General features: G+C 43.9%; 1 long non-coding RNA gene across 1 annotated transcript; it reads left to right on the forward strand.

Annotated features, from left to right (window-relative positions):
• The first annotated feature begins 466 nt into the window (after positions 1 to 466).
• LOC116971728 lies at positions 467 to 2,098 on the forward strand. The gene is made up of 3 exons (XR_004411592.1): positions 467 to 638; positions 1,524 to 1,624; positions 1,739 to 2,098. It is a non-coding gene; the product is annotated as an uncharacterized LOC116971728 (long non-coding RNA).
• Positions 2,099 to 20,999: the final 18,901 nt, after the last annotated feature.

Genomic DNA, 20,999 nt, shown 5'->3' on the forward strand with positions numbered 1-20,999 from the left:
TTTGCAAGATATGGGAAAGATTAGCAAGGCAAATACTGGGAAGCTTTTTAAGCAAGCTGAAAAATGGAAAACTAGGGGACATGGTCTTGGGAGAAGAGACTGGTCATAGAGATAGGCTGTGGGCCGAGGAACTTTTTCGATCAAGTTCGTGACCCAACTCGCAGAACTACCTGAATTTTTAACATATTGTGTAAAAATATTATATAAATCATACCTGAAACTCGTCAAGAACAAAACCTACACATAGTTTTAAAATATGAGAAAAATCTCAAATTTTTCGAATAGTTTTTGACCAATCAAAGCACCTTTAACATTGAGTTGGATGCCAATTGGCCAATCATGTGCTTTGCTTCAGGCTAGCTAGGCAGAGAGCACACACCATGGCGGAGAGTACTTCTACTGATGCCAGTGTTACTAGAGACTCCGAAGAAGGTTCTTTGTTGTTCTGTAGCATACATCTTGTGGCAACTCACAGCAAGGTAATTGAATTTAGTGAGAAAAACATTAAGAAGTCTGAATAATGTGCAGCCAAGTGGATAGAAGTGGAAGAAAGTCTTGAAAGCAAATGTGCTGCAACACAAAGAGGACAGACAAGTCGTGAAACCAGGAAAACATTGTGAAGCAACTGGAACTGAAAGGTAAGATCTAAAGTCTGAATTTATGAAAATTAATCTGTATGGACTTTAATTAATTCAATTTCAACCTCTTATAATGTGAAAAATTAGATCTGGAGGCTGAAGTTGAGGGCCTATACTATGTCTATCCATAACAAATTAAATTAAAAGCTGTCACTAATGCCAGCTTGTTGAAGTCTAATAAGTCTTCTTTAACATCTAATCTCGGATCTGCCTGCATTCACTTACCGAGAAAAAGTGCTCCGACCGCGGGGCCTATGTACTTAACATAGTGAAGCCGCGGTCTCCGGTAAGAAGCAGCCGATTCGGAAACTCGGAGCCGCGGAGTGTGTTTGGATCCGCGGGGGGGTGGGGGGGGGAGGAGGCTGTACATATGCCATCCATAGCGACGACTGCGTTAGGTTTCCAGGCACCGACCACGGGAGAACAAGGGAGGAAGATTGACTGCACTTTATGGCTTCCATCGCAGGGAGAAATGCTCAGAAATGGTGGATATTATGTTGAAATCAATTGGTCTATGTGAACTTAAACTAATTTATCTACGGTAGTAAATTAGTATAAGTCTCATTAACATTAAAAAGAGGTTGACATTTTATGTGAAGTCCATGCAGACTTAAGTACTATGAGATTTTCTTTTCTGTAGCTTCTGCCCCTCCACTCTTCAGAGCCCCATGCACATTCACACACAAAAGTGTTTTGTGTGGACATGTACCGTAGGCCCTATGCCACATAATGAACACTGATTTGATCATTTGCTGACTTGCCATCCCATCTACCTGGACATGCGTACATGTATATTTCCCCATTGATATGTTGATATTGTCTTACATAATATAAACATGAAATGATGTAAAATACTCCGTGACACATTTTATCTTCTATTATTAGGAGGCAGCAGTGTATCCCGGGTTACCATGCCGCGTGCTATCGTCACTTCTGCAACATTACAACAATAAATCGAGCTATAGCAAGGTCTAGAAGGAAGAAAGGTAATGATAGGACTCAAACTACAATTCTTTGTATTTATGGTCATATGTTACTTTGAACAATGTAAAGATATATTTGAGGATATTGATTTATTTTATTTTTCATTCCTTTACCAGGCTGCTGTACATTCAAAATGTCTGTAACAGTTTCCACAAATTCCCAGTCCAAAGGGACATGGGTGGAAAATTGTAGGCAGTGAATTGGACATTGACTGGGCTGATCTGCCTCCAGCCCCAAGCACCTTGCTAGAATTAACATATTGTTCATGCAAGAAAACAAGCTGTGAGAAGTCAAGTACAGGGAACGGAAGATGCTCATGTCAACAGCATGGTGTGCCATGTACAGATTTATGTAAGTGTGTTGACTGCAGAAACTCTCTTACTACAATAGATTTGGAATCTGATGAAGAATATTCAGATGAAGATTAGATGGAATGTAAACCAAAAGATTGGGGAAATAAATGATTATATAAAGTATTTTAATGTGGAGTGTTTTACTGTTTATTGTGTCGAATTATTTAAACAATAAGTGAATGACATGATTATACAATACAATATAATACCATTTATTTGTCATTTGAACCTCACATGAAGTTCAAACGAAATTTGGTGACTTGCCATCCCATCCATGACATGATTATGGCGTGCTGGTGAATGACAGTGCAACAGTCCACCCATCCACCCACCCACATATCCACCAACACATCCACCCACGCATCCACACATACATCCACCCAAACATGCACACATACATTCATCCACACACACATAAATCCATCCACACACACATCCACCCACTCATCCACACACACATCCATCCATCCACACACACATCCATCCATCCATCCATCCACACATACGTCCATCCACACATCCATCCATCCACCCATCCACACACACACACATCCATCTACACATTCACACATCCATCCATCCACACATCCACACACCCATCCACACGTACATCCACACATACATCCATACATACATCCACACATACATGCACACCCACACACATCCATCCACACACACACATCCATCCACACACACACATCCACACAAACATCCACACATCTACAGATACACGTTTGACAGGTATACACAGACAAAATACAGATACACAAACAATGCCACACTTTTGGGGTTATTTTAGGTTAAAGGTAATAGCCCTCATTTGCAATGGCACCATGGGGGGGGGGGTCTCTAACATAAATATAGGCTCATTGTAACTTAAAATGAATACTCATCGAATAAAAATCAGAGCATTCGATTCTTGATCAGGATGTGACATTTACATCAGAAATAAGATTATTTACTCTTACAGGTCTGTCCCCCAGCCTGGCACATCCCCAGTCCCACTATGACCGTGACCCCCACTCTGCACACTGGTGGTCAGTGGGGTTCAGTAAAAGGGGGAACCCACAGGATCTGTCCTGACCCTTTAATTAGGTGGGTTCATGAGCCGGTAAAACCCGGCAGTCTCATTCGTTTTCCTATAAAAGCGACTGGAAGATGCCTTGCAGGTCTGTCCCCCAGCCTGGCATTGCCCCAGTCCTACTATGGCCATGACCCTCACTATGCACACTGGCAGTCAGTGGGGTTCAGTAAACGGGGGAACCAACAGGAACTGCCCTCACCCATTAATTAGGCTGGTTCAGGAGTCGGACCTCTGCGGCAGTCTCATTCAAAATACCCACTCACACTTATATTCATTATATTATTTTTATAAAATATTAGACCAAGTGGGACCCATTGGGAGGTGGGTGGGGGGCTGCGGCGTCACACAGACACAAACCACCCCCCCTCCCCCCCCCCCCCCCCACACACACACACTAACTACCCCCTGTAGATTATCCCTTATTAATTCATGCCATTTATAACCTTCACCACACATTTGTGCATGCCACCCTTCACATGGTATTACGGTACTACACAAAGACTTTCTCTCTCTCTCTCTCTCTCGCTCTCTCTCGCTCACAAGCCAGCGGAGCCAGACTCGAGCAGCTGGCTGTTTGAAAGTTCCTGTTTGCTTAATGGAATAAATTATCTGCCACAGAAGGTAGTTGAGGCCAGTTCATTGGCTATATTTAAGAGGGAGTTAGATGTGGCCCTTGTGGCTAAAGGGATCAGGGGGTATGGAGAGAAGGCAGGTACAGGATACTGAGTTGGATGATCAGCCATGATCATATTGAATGGCGGTGCAGGCTCGAAGGGCCGAATGGCCTACTCCTGCACCTATTTTCTATGTTTCTATGTTTCTAAGATTGATTTCACCATGTGTGTGTTGTTATGGATCACTGATAAACATGGTATCAGGAGTGGGATGAACCCACGCCTCCGAAGGAAAGTGCGAATAGCTCCTTTTCGATTTGAGCGCAGCGCTGTTCAGTGTCGGTCATGGTGCGGGAAGCATAGGCAACTGGTCTGGAGCCCTTTCCGTCATCTTGTAAGCAAGCAGTGCCCAGTCGATACTGGGAGGCATCACAGGTGAGGGTGACAGTTAACTTGGCATCAAAGTATGCGAGAGTTGGAGCGCAAGACATTAGCTGTTTGAGGGTTTCAAATGCCCTCTGCTGGTGTTGGTGCCAGGACCAGTGTGTATCCTTGTGGGTCAGTTGTCGCAGCCCGGCTGACGGCTCGTTGAAGTTTGGGATAGAAACATAGAAAATAGGTGCAGGAGTAGGCCATTCGGCCCTTCGAGCCTGCACCACCATTCAATATGATCATGTCTGATCATCCAACTCAGTATCCTGTACCTGCCTTCTCTCCATACCCCCTGATACCTTTAGCCACAAGGGCCACATCTAACCCCCTCTTAAATATAGCCAATGAGCTGACCTCAACTACCTTCTGTGGCAGAGTTCCAGAGATTCACCACTCTCTGTGTGAAAAATGTTTTTCTCATCTCAGTCCTAAAAGATTTCCCCCTTAATCTTAAACTGTGACCCCTTGTTCTGGACTTCCCCAACATCGGGAACAATCTTCCTGCATCTAGCCTGTCCTGCACCTATTTTCCCAGGTAGTTTACCATGCCTAAGAATCGTTGTAGAGCCGTCACGTCCGTGGGTGCTGGCATTTCGTTGATGGCAATGGTTTTAGACGGGTCTGGCCTAAGTCTGTTGTTGGTGAATACGTGGCCCACATCGCCACATAAGTCACTTCATCGACCCAAAACCTGCACATGAGAAGGTTGAGTTTGAGATTTACCTCCCTGGCACGATCCAGGACCTGTTTCAGGTTTGAGTCATATTCTTGTGAAATGCGCCCGGTGACCAGAATGTCGTCCACAATTATGTAACCTGGGAAGCTATCAAAGAGTTGTTCCATAGTACGCTGGTAAACGTCACTGGCTGAATTAATGCCAAATGGCATTTGTATAAAGCGGTAGTGTCCGAATGGCATTGCGTATGTGGTTAACCTGGAGGATGCATGGTCTAGTGGCATTTGCCAAAATGAGTTATTTGCATCTCGGACAGAAAAAACTGTGGCTTTACCCAGGTTGGTAGAGACTTCTTCCGCCGTCCGCATGAGGTGGTGTGGCCGTTTGATGGCAGTGTTTAAATCCTTAGGGTTGATGCAAATCCTTATTTGGTCTTTGTTCTTCTTGACTGCTGCAATCATGGTGGAGACCCAGGAGGAAGAGTCCTTGACAGGGGCTATTACACCCAGTGTTTCCATTCTGTCTAATTCAGCTTAGACTCTGTTTGAATGTTCCTGTTTGCTTAATGGAATAAAGATTGATTTCACCATGTGTGTGTTGTTATGGATCACTGATAAACATGTGTGGTGAAGGTTATAAATGGCATGAATTAACCAGGGTTAATCTACACCCCCGGCGCACACACACACACTAACCACCCCCCTTGATATTATATCAATATTATTCATTGGCTCCTTTTACCCCAATCTCTGCCCTATCCACTGACGCATAGCAGCCAACTCACAGGCATGTCTAGAGAGGGAGGAGGGGGGGGGGGGGGGGGGGGCAGGATAGTGAAATTATGATGGCATTGAATAGGACATAGAAACATAGAAAATAGGTGCAGTAGTAGGCCATTCGGCCCTTCGAGTCTGCACCGCCATTCAATATGATCATGGCTGATCATCCAACAGTATCCTGTACCTGCCTTCTCTCCATACCCCCTGATCCATTTAGCCTCAAGGGCCACATCTAACTCCCTCTTAAATATAGCCAATGAACTGGCCTCAACTACCTTCTGTGGCAGAGAGTTCCCGAGATTCACCACTCTCTGAGGACAATGCCCATTCCAGCATTATTTTCAAAATTTTGTATGAGCTCATCTGTACAATTTATGAAGGTCAGAGTGGTCATTTTCCTTCCACGCTGCAATATCAACATGTACAGAACTGAGAATTTCCAACACTGGTATATACTAAAATAGCGGTAACACATAGCTCTGTCTTATGTAGGTTCTGTCAAGTTGGTAAACCTTTAACTTAAAGCTCATGATTTTCCAATCTCCAGATGGGTAAAGTAGGTTGCAAATTTGTCCCACCTTACTTGGAGCTGTGACTTCATGAATTTAGTTCAAATAAGATGACTACAACAGATCCCGAGAATATATAAAAATAGAGCAACATCGTGGCATCACAAGGATTCAGAGACTTATGGGGCTGTCCCACTGTACGAGCTAATTCAAGAGCTCTCCCGAGTTTAAAAAAAAATCAAACTCGTGGTAAGCACGTGGAATGTATGTTGCGGGTACGTCGGAGCTCGGGACGTCTCTTAGCAGCTCATAACGCTAACGGCAGGTACTCGGGAAACGCGGTAAGCTCGTGAAGTCTCATGAAGATTTTTCAACATCTTGAAAAATGTCCACGAGAGCCCCGAGTACCTACGAGCGACTATTACCGTAAATCTCTGAGTTCGAATCAGGGGAAACTCGAGAGAACTCTTGAATTAGCTCGTACAGTGGGACAACCCCAAAACACTGTTGGATTGCAGCACATTAATGCTTGGCGGTAAAGCTGAGGTGGAAGAGCAACGTAATATGTGGTTGTTATGGTGGAACTGTCATAGGTGAGACTTAACACAACTGACATGTTTCCTGCTGAAATTTTATTGTGCAGTTTTTCTTTAAATTCAAAATGAATTTCATCAGTAAAACTGTTTATTTAATTTTCTAATTTACTGCCCAGAATTCATTCTGCTGGAGTGTTTTTACAGTTGTTAGTTTACTTCCTTGACTAATTAACTCACAATGCTTCCACAAAACATGCTCAATGACTTGAATGTTAATGCTACAGCTGGCATATGGCTGCTTGCTGCACTGATATTTTTGGTGCTGTTATAAACACAGTTGATGAACAAAGCCTTTATGCCAGCTTCCATAAAACATATTGGACAAATAGCCAGTTTTGTTGCACTGTAACTTTGTAATGAACACACAAACAAAAACCACTACAGTTTTTTTTCCAGAGTTATGATTGAATCGTTGCATCTCCAATCAATTGCATACGTTTCATTTTTAAAAGAATGCACTCTGCATTTTATTTTTTTCTTTTACACTTTATATTCTGACCAAAAGCAGGTAGGTTAGACTTCAGGGGGTGACACAATAGCACAGGGACAGGCACAGCGACGCAACTGGTAGAGCTACTACCTCACAGAGCCAGAGACCTGGGTTCGATCCTGAGCTTGGGTGTTGTCTGTGTGGAGTTTGCATGTTCTTCCTGGGAGTGTGGGTTTCCTCTGGATTTTTTTTTAACGGTTAGTTTTTAGAGATTCACCATGGTAACAGGCGCTTCGGCCCACCGAGTCCACGCCGACCACTGATCACCTGTTCACATTAGTCCTATATTATCCCACTTTCTCACCTATACATTAGGGAAATTTTAAAGAGGCCAATTAACCTACAAACCTGCACGTCTTTGTGAAGTGGGAGGAAACGGAGCATCCCGATGAAACCCACGTGGTCACAGGGAGAACATACAAACGTCACGCAGACAGCACCCAAGATCAAGATCGAACCTGGTTATCTGGCTCTGTGAGGCAGCAGTTCTACCTGCTGCACCAATGTGCTGATTTCCTCTCACACTCAAAAAAGTGCGGGTGTGTAGGTTTATTAGCCTCTGTAAATTGCCCCTTGTGTGAAGGGAGTGGATGCGAATGTAGGATAATATACATTGTTTGAATGGGTGACAATGGTCAGTGTGGACTGAGTTGGCCGAAGGGCCTGTTTCGATACAGTATCTTTTAATTCAATCAATTCAATTTCAATTTTCTTTGTTCCTAACATTTATTTAGTAAAACATCTAGACACAATCTTAACTTACCAGTTGGAAAACAGAAAGGATTGAGTGATTTTATTTTCCATCAAAGTCTGTTTAATGACATTTTTTGGTATTCTTAAACTATACTGCCTTCTCTTTTAACTAGCACAGAGCTCCAAGGGAATGCATCCAATACTGAATCAGGCATCACAGTGAAGCTCCCCTCCTCAATTTTCTACAGGATTGAATCTAATTGACAATAATCTGCAGTTGCCTCATTCAAATGGTCTGCCGACTACTTTTATATTATTGCTCAATGCCAAATAATCCCCAAAGAATATAATAATTTATTTAATTTCCCTGTGTTATATTAGCAATGATATTGACTGAGACAAGCATCATAAAGGATAATCTTGAAAATCCAACATTCATGTCAACAGTTAAGAGTGAATAAAGTATTTCGAGTACCGTGTTCAGCTCTCGGCACCATGTTATAGGAAATATGTTGTCAAGCTGGAAAGGGTACAGAGAAGATATACAAAGATGTTGCCAGGGCTAGAGGGTCTGTGCTATAGGGAGAGGTTGAGGAGGCTGAGACTATTCCTTGGAGCGCAGGAGGATGAGGGGTGATCTTATTGAGGTGTATAAAATCATGAGAGGAATAGATCGGGTAGATCTTGCCCAGAGTAGGTGAATCGAGGACCAGTGGACATAGGTTTAAGGTGAAGGGGAAAAGATTTAATAGAAATCTGAGGGGTAACATTTTCACACAAAAGGTGGTGGGTGTATGAAACAAGCTGCCAGAGGGGGTAGTTGAGGCAGGAACTATCCCAACGTTTAAGAAACAGTTTGACAGGTTTGTCGGGATATGGACCAAATGCGGGCAGGTGGGACATGTTGGCCAGTGTGGGCATGTTGGGCCGAAGGGCCAGTTACCACACCATATCACTCTATGACTCTAATAGTGTTTAATTGTCATACATTATGACAATGTATAGATTCTGTTCTGCTCTGCTTCAACCATTGGTTTTTGATGAACATAGGTCGGATAGAGCTTTTGAACACACTCAGCTCCAGAAATTCTGCTATTATAAGATAAAGGGTGAGCTATTTAAGACTGAAATGAGGAGACATTTATTTTCCCAAAGACAGATGAATGCCACCACAGAAACTAATTGAAGCCAAAGCACTGAATACATTCAAGAAGGATTTTTTTTTCATAACACTAGACGGATCAAAGGATATAGGGAGAAATTTAAAACAGGGTACATAATTTGGATCATTACCATGACTTTGATGAATGCCAGAGCAGATGCAAAAACCATTAGCCAATCTGCTCCTAAGATTCTATGATTAAAATTGAAGAGCTTAATTAAAATAAAGAACTGGATGTATGGTTTACGATGTGATGTAAAGTGTCCAGTGATGTCTATATATTCGTTTTCGCTCCAATGAATAGTTCAAATTGGTTGTGAGAAGTTAATTGTTTTTGGTATGCTGGGTTGACACCCTTTGCTTAGAACATCATTTGTTTCTTCTTACATTTTTTGTAAGTATTTAAAGTTTCTAGATGTGATTTTGGTGTTATAAGTGGACTTGATCCATTCTGTAGTTAACTAACAAAGAAGCATGTAAACACAAAAAACTGCAGATGTTGCAATCTTGAGCAAAAAACAAACTGTTGGAGGAACTCGATGGATCAGGCAGCATCAGTGGAGAGAATGGACAGATGGCATTTTGTGCTGGGACCGTTCTTCAGACTGAATAACTAGCGGAGAGATAACTGGAAGAAGGAGGGATGGGTGGGACCAAGCATAGCAAGTGATAGGAGGATACAGGTGACAGGGTGATTAGCGACTGGGTGGGAGTGAGCGATAAAGGCTAGCGTTGCAAACGAGACAAAAAAATGTCAGATTAGGAATGAAGAGGGTTGTGAAAAGTAAAACTGGAGAGAGGGATTCCCAGCATTTTTTTTAGTTTAGCTTAGAGATGATACAGCACGGAAATAGGCCCTTTGGCCCACCGGGTCCACGCTGACCAGTGATCCCCGCACATTAACACTATCCTACATTTACCAAGCCAATTACCTGTATGTCTTTGGAGTGTGGGAGGAAGCTGAAGATTTCGGAGAAAACCCATGCAAGTCACAGGGAGAACGTATAAACTCCGTACAGACAGCACCCATAGTCGGGATCGAACCCAGATCTCCGGCACTGCATTAGCTGAAAGGCAGCAACTCTACTGCTGTGCCACCGTGACTGCCCAATGATCTTGATCCTGTTGTAGTCTTGATCAAACTACTTTACCGTCCACTATACCACCAATGCTAGTGTAATCGGCAAACTTTTGTCACCATTTCAAAGAATCGCTTACGTTTCTGAATTATTTGACATCTGTCTATGGATTTTAGGTATTGCTACAGCTAATGTCAATAATGGGCTTCCACGGAATAAATTTAACTTTTTATGGCTGTAGATTCCAAAAGTAAATCTATCAATCTTTTCGTGTTTGTTTTCTAGGACTGCACCAAAAACTTGAGAGTCTTCAATTTACAACAGAAGTCTTTAATGCTTTCCCCATTGCTGGCAGCAGGACAAGTCAAAATGGCTGCACACACACAGGCAGGAGAGAACTATGTACACAACATCTCCCTTTGTCCTGTGCAGCGCCACCTGCTGCACGGGAGGAGCAACGGGTCCTCCCACCCCACACAGTCCACCAAACATCATATTCTCCCTTTCCAGTTTGAACGTCTCCATTTAGCTGGACCTCGCTTCACTCTTTTTTTCCAGCCTTTTTTTTTTGCGTTTCACAATTCTTGCTAAAGGCTCAGAATCAACAGAGTTTTCCTCAGTGTTCTCCTTTGAAGAGATATCAGTATTTGCTTTATCTGTATGCTGTTTTTTCTCCACGGCTGTAGTTTTTCTCGGCGGTCGTCAGCGTTTTGGATGCGAACGCGATTGGTTCTTCCTTGCCGTTCGTGAGATTACAGCCCCTAGACTATACGGCGATGCATCGGCGACCAGCGAGCTCGGCTTCGATGGATCATAGTGGGCCAAACGCGTCTTCTGGGCGAGCATCTCCTTCAACCTCGTGAATGCATGGTCACACTCTTTGGACCAGTGCCATTCGACGTCCTGTTTTCGCAGGTTGTTCACGCACTTGCTGACCATGTTGCAATCCGTGGTAGATGACAATGCCATTGTTAATCCATCGTAGATCAAGGCGTTCATGTTAAGCTTGAAAGCATAGATCCAGTCGATGGTGCACAGGGAGGTACCTTCTTTACCAACGACGATCAGCGGCAACATCTGTCTCACACCATTACAGGAAAGGGCGACAGTGTATTTGCCTTTCGTGGGAATGGGCTGACTTCCGTATCCGAAAAGGCGGATGTTGGCTGGTTTCAGTTTCGGGGATCCGATCCTCTCCCAGATGTCCTGACCCACTAGCGACACAGCTGCACCAGTGTCCACCTGGAACTGTAGATCGACATTCGAGACCCGCAGTGAAATCCCCATCTTGTCGGTGATCGTAGACACATCGAGCACTTCAATAGAAATGGTCTCTGCGATTTGGTCCACTGTGTTTTGTGCTTTCTTGCCCTTTCTCAGCTTTCCTACAGATTGACACACTGCCTGCAGATGACCTTTTCGATAACAGGCATAACAAACGGACTTGATATACGGGCAGTAATGGTGATGATGAGCAATCGAGCTGCACCAGTAGCAGGGTTTCGATCCTCCTCCCACAGGGGAACGGCTCTTCTGAAACTGTCCCACTTTCTCCGGATTTGCTCTGGGTCGATCAATTGGTTTCTGGTGTTGCGGACGAGTCTGACAAACTGTATGCACCTCCTGAGGGAGCTTCGACGCTGTTTCGCCGATCATTTTGTGCAGTTCTTTACTCAGCAGCTCGGCCATCTTCGCACACTGCAGCACATTCTTCAATGAGGCATCCGATTCCTTGAGAATCGCCTGCTGGATGAATGCGTGCCTGCAGCCCATGACCAGTCTATCCCGCAACGCATTGTCTTGGCACTTTTCGCAGCATTGAGTTTTAAAATCACATGCCTTTGCCCTGGTGCGAAGTTCGGCAAGAAATTCGGTTATTGATTGCCCTTCCTGTTGCACCGTCCTGTGGAAATCAAGGCGAACTGCGAGGAAATTTGTACTTTCTTCAAAGTGTAGCTGCAAAGCTGTTGTGATTTCAGCATATGAGGCTTCAGTTACTTCTTCTGTAAGTAAATTTTAAAGCAGTGCAAAGGTTTCTGGAGACAATGATGAACACAAGAGAGCCTTCTTCCTCTGGTCAGTCGTAATTGCCATACTTTCAAAATAAAACTCAGTTTGCATTAAATACGACGACCACCTTACTCGCTCGGGATCGGAATGATCGAATTGCCGAGACATATTAGTTTGAGTACACTACAGAACTAAAAAAATAGGCTCTTATCTGGGTCTGGACGCAAACCGAAGTATCCTACTTCTGACACCACTTTCGTGTTCGTTTTCTAAGGTCTGCACAAAAACTTGAAAGTCTTCAATTTACAACAGAAGTCTTTAATGCTTTCCCCATTGCTGGCAGCAGGACAACTGAAAATGGCTGCACACACACAGGCAGGAGAGAACTGTGTTCACAACATCTCCCTTTGTCCTGTGCAGCACCACCTGCTGCACGGGAGGAGCAACGGGTCCTCCCACCCCACACAGTCCACCAAACATCACACTTCTCTGTGGAGAGTACAAAGCAATTTACAATAACGAACAGAGGGTGGTCACAGAGATGAAAGGAGAGGGAACAGTGAGATGGAGAGAGTAAAGCAGCTTGATTGGAGATATAAGTATTTGGATACCTTCGTGAAAGTATGAAGGAGGAGTGCTGAAGAATAAAGTTTGGTGTGTGGGAAGGAACTACAAATGCTAGTTTAAACCAAAGATAGAAACAAAAGGCTGGAGTAACTCAGTGGGTCAGGGAGCATCTCTGAAGAAAAGGAATAGGTGATGTTTCGGGTTGAGACCCTTCTTCAGACATTTGGAAGTGGGTGCCTCGATGTAAACTGTTGAGATTGAAGGAGCAGCTTCTGGTTATGGTGTGGTGAAAGAGATCATTGTTGGAAGTGTAAAATTTATTGCTGAGCGTATATAAATCACGTAGGCAAATATACATCTGGAAATCACAGACACTTGGAGAAAGAATCAAAGGGATTTAGAAGTTCAGACCTTATCTGAAAGTTAATTCTTTGATATGGGGACACAGTGGAAGCTGACAAGAAAGGGTGTTGGAGATGTGGATTTTAGTCTGCTTGAGAATGAAAACCTCAAAAGTCTAGATGAGATATAAATTGTGGAGAATCGAAGCCTAAAAGACAAAAACACAATGTGCATTGAGCAGAGGCAGAGGCATAAAAGTAGAGGTGAATATTCTGCCAAAGAAACAAAATAGTGTAATTAGTGACAGAAGCAGACCACTGAATAAGTATGTCCTTGTGCTAGTCATGAGGTGCAAGGTATTGCCATGGAAACCATAATTTAAACAGAAAAATAGCTGATCTATTTTCAGTAGAGTAAGACTATTTATTTGTATTTGCATGTTGCAATGTGTTATATAACTGTATTCTAATTTGTGCCTTTTTTTAAAACCTGTTGTCAAAGAATATTGCTGCTTCAGCAAAACATGAACTTTTGGTCCTGAAAGGAAATTGCTGGCTTTTTTTTTCAAGGAAGCAGAAATGCAAATATTCTAAAAATATTCACACCTCTTTTGAAGATGCAGACAATGGATATAACACATATGCTAGACAGGGAGCTTCCTGAACTAAACCCAGCATCACAACACATATTTAAGGCAAAACAAATCAAAGTTAGCAGTATTTTTTTAATCAATTTATCTAATTTACTGCTGCCAGTCTATAACATGTTCTTCCATGTTTGGTAAATGAAAAACAGGAACAAACTGTCAATGTGAAAAATAAATCCAAGTTGACTGTAAGAAAATAGGAATCTCTCATAATAAATCTTTCTAAAAAAAAGCATTATTTAGATATAATGATATCTATATAATTAAGGCCATTTTAGTTTATTAAGGCTGTGATCTGAAATAATTATCCAACGTGTTATTCTTGTTCATCTTTTTAAAATGCAGGAAATCAATTACATCACATCTGTTAGCAGCTAACTGAGTGATAAACTCAATTTTTTTTAATTTGTCAATTTATAAATCATGCAATATGTTTTTATGAAAATACATTTTGATCTACAACAACAATGAGACGATGTATAGAAAAGAGATCGAGAGCCTTCTGTCCTGGTAGATGCAAGGAACTGCAGATGCTGCTTTACAAAAGAAGAGACAAAGTGCTGGAGTAACTCAGCAGCGCTTCCCCTGCAACCCCAATAGAGGTACTTTCCCGTGCAACTGCAAGAGATGTAACACCTGTCCCTATACCTCCTCCTTCACCTTCATCCAGGGATCCCAGCAGTCCTTCCAGTGAGAGGTTCATGTGCACCTCCTCTAACCTCATCTACTGCATTTGGTGTTCCTAATTTGACCTCCTGTATATTGGCGAGACCAAACGTAGACTCGGCAACCATTTCGCAAAACACGCGCTTGGTCCACCAAGGCCTACTGAATCTCCCGTTTGCTAACCATTTTAACTCCTCTTCCCATTCCATACAGACCTTTCTACCCTGAGCCTCCTCCATTGCCAGAGTGAGGCCACATGCAAACTGGGGGAACGGCACCTCATTTTCTGCTAGTTTACATCCCAATGGTATGAACATTGAATTCTCCAATCTTAGGCAAGGCAAAACCTTACTTTCCTCTCCCTTCTTCCAACTCCAATCCCTACTTCTCCACTGTGCCCAACCTGGACTTGCATCTATTTCTCCCCTCCCCTTCCACCTACTTTCCTCTTTAGCTTCACAATTTCCAACTCTTCAAACCTTTTGTCTCACACCTGTCTTTTCATCTTTGGCCTTTGTCCATCATCTGCCTATCAAACCCCCCTCCGTACCTGTATCAACCCATCATCTGCCAGGCTTTGTCCTACCCCTGCTCCCTTCCAGCCTTCTTCCCTCCCTACCCCATAATAAGTCTGACGAAGGGTCCTGACCTAAAGTGTCACCTATCCATGTTCTCCAGAGATGCTACCTGACCTGCAGAATTACTCCAGCACTCTGTGTCTTCTGTCATGGTGTTAGGACACCAATTATCCCTCAACATCAAGTGGACAGAAAAGATGGTTGACACCTTCAGGTTCCAATGCATCCATTTCCCCAGCAACCTAACCTAGTCCCTTCACAGACAGTGATCAAAAAAGCACTTCCGTGTATCTGAGATGATTTGTCATGTCCTTGAGGATTCTCTCAAACCTCTACAGACGTGCTATTGAAGGTATTCTGTATGATAACTGCTCAGCTTTTGAATGTCTGAACCCGCGCAGAGTGGTGAATATGGCTCAGTACATCACAGGCTTCCATCCAACACATCTTCATGGTGCATTGCAACAAAAGCTTTTCACTGTACCTTTCACCTTTCACTGTACACATGACAATAAACTAAACTGAATGGATCAGGAAGGATGCCTGCTGTCCAGTCTATTCCCTTTTCTCTTCTACCTTCTGAGAGAAGATACAGGAGCTTGAAAACTCGGGTGATCAGAGAGTTCAGACAACATTTTTCCAAATCCTAAACCAATCACTTTTTTCACACCACTTTCGTGGAGGTGCTGACAAGTGCTGTTAACTCTTAAATCTACCCTATTGGTTAATCCATTATTGTGGTTTGATATAGCTTTGCGCTACTTGGTTTTTGCAAAACAATCTTTTCACCATTCTCCTATTTAGCTCTTGTTGATGTATTTATTGTTGTATTTATCATTACTATCTCTATGCTGTTTACTCTATGAGCTTCATATGAAAAATAAATTTCATTGCACCCTGGTGGATATGTCAATAAACTAGTCATTATATGTATCTCTGACTGTAACCCCAGATACAAATATTGTTATTCTCAGCTTGTTTGAATCTTTTATACTTATTCTAGAGAAAGGAATAGTTATAGAGAAACAAGGAACTGCAGATGCTGGAATCTTGAGCAAAACACAAAGTGCAAGAGTAACTCAGTGGGTCGGATAATATTTCTGGAGGACAAGTTATCACAGTTTTACTTCAAATTTTTTAAAAAAGGATGTCACTGGCGGGGAGAATTCAAAATGAATATTTGTATGATTTATGAACATTTACAGGGATAAATAACTGAAGAAAGTCAATAATTCCACCAAACAATGCAATTATCTAACACCTTTCTTGTGTCTTGGCTCTTTTATGAAATCTGCTGAACCTCCATAGGTAATCCTTTTCCCCAAAAATGATTGGGAGATACTACCTTAGCTCCAAGGTCAAAGCACTTTCTGGCATGTGATGCTTCATCAATCTTTAAATTTCCAACCACAAAATGGAAAGGCATAGATTGTACAATTTTCTCACAATGTTAACCTTTTATTAATTTGTTTCAATCCTATTGGACATGCACCAATGTACACAGAAAGAAAGAGATGACTTGATGCCAGGACCAAGGCATTGTCTCCACATGATGGATTCTTAGAAGAGTTCTCTATTGTAGATCAAATTTGTCATTGCAACAATATATGAAATAAGAATGGTTCCATGATCTTTGTATTCATTACATGAAGCAGGACAACATGTTGGTTCTCAACATAACTTTTATCAAGTGAGTGATGTATTGCTACAAGTATTGAGCGATGAGTGTTGGCAGTTCATAAAGTTGTTCATTTGTTTCTGGAAATACTCTATAGTTATCCAATAAATTCATAGAGTTCAAACCAACTGCAATCTAGTCCTAAATAACTAAAGTCTAAGATCTTAATTAGGTTAATAATTTCTCCTTTGGAAACATAAAACTTTCTAAATCCTATCATTGTTTCCAGATGCAGATTTGTTATCCAGGAACAAAGACCATCCTTCTCACTCTGAATAACAAGATGAATTGTTAGCTTTTACATCATATATTGTCTATGTCTATATAATAAAAAGGAACTGCAGATACTGTTACATTTTATTATCAATTTTAAATGTTCAGTTTACTCTTGACATACATTTTAAGTGGGATGATATATTTAAACTTATCTAATTAGGATATTAAAGCAATGCAATAACGTATATTTACCTCCCTGACCTCAGGCTTGGGCTTTGATCTCTATCTTATTGTGCCTTGTCTTGAATCTGAAATAGCCACTTGCTTGCCAATAGTGGGATCTCAACCATAAATAGTATGCCAATAATCTAGTTTGGAAGTGAAATCCATATGTTTAACCTTTTGACTGATCTTCCCTTACTGTTACGGTTGTGTTAGAGGTAGCAAGCAAGCAAGCAAGCAAGTTTATTTATATAGCACATTTCAGCAACAAGGCAATTCAACGTGTATTACACAAAGCATTAAAAAGCAATCAAAAGCAATTAAAAACAAACATTAAAAAGAATAGACAATAAAACAAGCTAATATAGAATAAGACAAGTATAAAATACAAGAATAAAAGTTACAGTGCAGTGCAAGAAATGAAGTCATTTAATTTAATTAAAAGCAGCGTCAAACAGAAACGTGGGCGGTGCCGGTGGGCGGCGCGACTCGTGTCGCAGCGGCCTCTGCAGTCCGTCTGTCTTTTTATTATTTTTTGTCTCGTTTGAATGTAGTTTTTATTATTTTTTTTATGTATGTGTATGTCTGTGGGTATGTGTGTGGAGGGCCGGGGGTGGGGAAAACTTTTAAAATCTATCCCCTGCACGGAGAACCCGACCTTTTCTCTGTCGGGTCTCCGTTGTCGTTGGGGCCTAGCACCGTGGAGCGACCTCCAGCAGGAACGACCTGGGGCTCCAGTCGCGGAGCTGTGGACCTACTCACCATCGTGGAGCTGGCCGAGTTCGAAGCGGGAGGAGCTGTGGTGGCGCTCGGCTGCGACCTGACCCCGGAGATTCGGAGGCTTACCGCAGGTCTGGTGGACAGTGACACCGGGAGCCCGCGGGTCCCTGCTGGGAGACCGCCTTTCGGGGCTTCTGCAACGGCGACTTCACCCGCCCGAGTTGCGGGGTTGAAGAGTACCTGGAGCGGGGCCTTACATCATCGCCCGGCGCGGCTTGGAATGGCTGTGGGACTTTGCTAGCGCCCGCCGGGGGCTCCAACACCAAGACCCGGAGCGCGGCCTTGCATCACCCGGCGCAGCGTTAATGGCCACGGGACAATTACCATCGCCCGCCGGGGGCTTTGACTCTGACATCGGGAGGGGAATGGGGAGTGCAGGGGAGAGATAAGTCTTTGCCTTCCATCACAGCGAGGAGGAGATGCGCTGTGATGGATGTTTGTGTAAATTGTGTTATGTCTTGGTTCTTTCTTGTGTGTATGACTGCAGAAACAACATTTCGTTTGAACCTCATTGGGGTTCAAATGACAAATAAATTGTATTGTATTGTATTGTATTGTAAAATCTTCAGCCCTGATTTAAAAGAACTGGGAGTTGGAGCTGACCTGCATTTTTCTGGAAGTTTGTTCCATATATGTGGTGCATAAAAACTAAACGCTGCTTCTCCATGTTTAGTTGTGACTCTGGGGACAGAAAGCAGACCTGCCCCCAGACGACCTCAGAGGCACATGGTATTGGGGGCAGGGTGCTGACATGGCTAGAAAATTGGTTAGCAGACATTAAACAAAGAGTAGGGATTAAAGGGTCCCTTTCAGAATGGCAGGCAGTGACTAATGGGGTACCGCATTACAGTAGTCAAGTCTACTGAAGATAAATGCATGGACAAGTTTTTCTAGGTCCCTGTACAACTGCAGAAGGACCTCTTTGCCCCTATGTTATCTCAGCATATGATAGTCCCGCCATCCCGGGAATTAACCTTGTGAACCTACGCTGCATAACTTGAGCAGATAAGCCAGTCTTTGTTTTTTCCAGAGAGAACAAATATCAAGATTCATAAATAAAGTTAATTTACACCATAGTTTCCTCCCTGTTACCTATTCTGAAGCTATATATGACCACTGTGATGTGACCATTGTGTATTGAAGATTTACAGCGAGTTTGTGGAGAAAGTTGAGTTTGTCTGCATTCAGTGGACAACATGATTGATACAAATACATCGATAGATGCTCCTGAACACATCATCAGTGATGTAACCTAGGGTCATTGGGTGTTTCGGGTCTTTCAACATCGGACACCCTCACCCAGGCGACCCAGCCGTGGTTGATCAGACCACGACTTGTGTTCAGGTGGCATTCGCTCCTCCCCATGGACCTCCTATCCTGATCCAGAGCCATCTTGGTGCCTTCTCCGCTGCCTCTGTGGTGTTCTTGATGGCCCTTCTCCTTGCCACTCCGTTGATGCCCAGTGCATTCAAGGCTTTGTAGAGCGATTGCCCTGCAAAACCTCTGCAGCCAACCTCGATGGGCATACACCTTGCCTTCCAGCCCTGCTTACGGCAGTCCATGACCAGCTCTTCATACTTGGCCATCTTCCTCTCGTGGGCCACCTCCAGACGGTCCTCCCACGGCACTGTCAGTTCCAACAAGACGATGTTTTTGGTCGCCTCTGAGACCAGGAGGATATCTGGCCTCAGGGCGGTCGTGGCAATGTGCTGTGGGAACTTCAGCAGTTTCACCAGGTCTACGGAAAGCTGCCAGTCCTGCGCAGTCGCCAGGATTCCTGACTGATTCCTGGCTGCTGTGGTTCTTGGCAGCTGCACTCTGGCCTTCACGAAGGTGATCATCTGGGCGGTGGGGCGTTCTCGTCTGCAGCTGCTGATTCCCATGCTGATGGCTTCTGCAATGAGTTTGAGAACCTGGTCGTGATGCCATGTGTACCGGCCCTGCCCAAGAGACTTTGGGCAACAGCTCAGGATGTGTTCCAACGTCCCCTTGCCTGAGCATTGCGGGCAGTCTGGAGATTCCGCTTTGCCCCAGATGAAGAGGTTCGATGGGCTGGGCAGGACATCATACACTGCCTGGACCAGGAACTTGATGCACTGTGGTTCAGCCTGCCAGAGCTCAGTCCATGTGACTTTTCGGTCCATGGCCTGCTCCCACCTTGTCCAGGCTCCCTGCTGCCTCAATCCAACTGCTCTGGTACACCTCTCCTCCTCCACCACTGCCCTCACTTCCTCCTGGACCAGCCTGCGCCTCTCCTTCCCCTTGGCCTTGTCAAACTGGGGAGATGGGAAGATTCCCAGGCCTGCTCTTCCCCGAATCACTGCTCCCACCAGGACTCTATGGCGTATCCGGGACTCTGCTTGCAGCACGGCTTCGCCGGCTCTCCACTTCCTCCCAGTTTTCACCTCCACCCCTGCTTGAGCCACCTTGGGGTCGCTGGAGTCCCCGTACATCATCACCTCTCTGGCCCGAGTCACCTTGAACTCCTCCTCCAGGGACTTCAGGGGCAGCTGGAGCTTGGTGTTATTTCCGTAAAGGGCGATGCTGCTAAGGCTCCTGGGCAGTCCCAGCCACCTTCTGAGAAAGCTGCTGACTTTCCTCTCCAATCTCTCTACGATGGATATTGGGACTTCGTAGACAAGCAGTGGCCAGAGTATCCTTGGCAGGATACCATGCTCGTAAATCCATGCCTTGAACTTGCGGGAAGCCCCGACTGGTCCACTGCTCTCAACCAGCTCTCCAGCTCCTGACAGGTTGCCTGGACAGATGCTGTATCCTTCAGGCTGCTGTTAAACACCTTGCCAAGACTCTTCACTGGCTTTTCGGAGACAGTTGGGATTGGTGACCCTTCGATGCTGAAGCGGAACCTGTCCATGACTTTGCCCTTCTTCAGCACCAGTGACCTTGATTTTCCTGGCTTAAACCTCATCCTTGCCCATCCAATCAGTTTTTCCAACCCCTGCAGGATCCACCTGCTTCCTGGCACTGACTCAGTGGTGACAGTCAGGTCGTCCATGAAGGCTCTGATTGGTGGTTGGCGTATTCCTGACTTGTTCTGAGGGCCCCGGCACTCTGGCTCAGCAGACTTGACAATCATGTTCATCGCCAAGGCAAAAAGAATCACAGAGATGGTACAGCCTGTGATGATCCCAACCTCTAGTCTGTGCCACTCTGATGTTACTGACCCTGATGAGACTCTCATGCT

Source organism: Amblyraja radiata, chromosome 4 (assembly GCF_010909765.2).
Source record: "Amblyraja radiata isolate CabotCenter1 chromosome 4, sAmbRad1.1.pri, whole genome shotgun sequence".
NCBI classification, from domain to species: Eukaryota; Metazoa; Chordata; class Chondrichthyes; order Rajiformes; family Rajidae; genus Amblyraja; species Amblyraja radiata.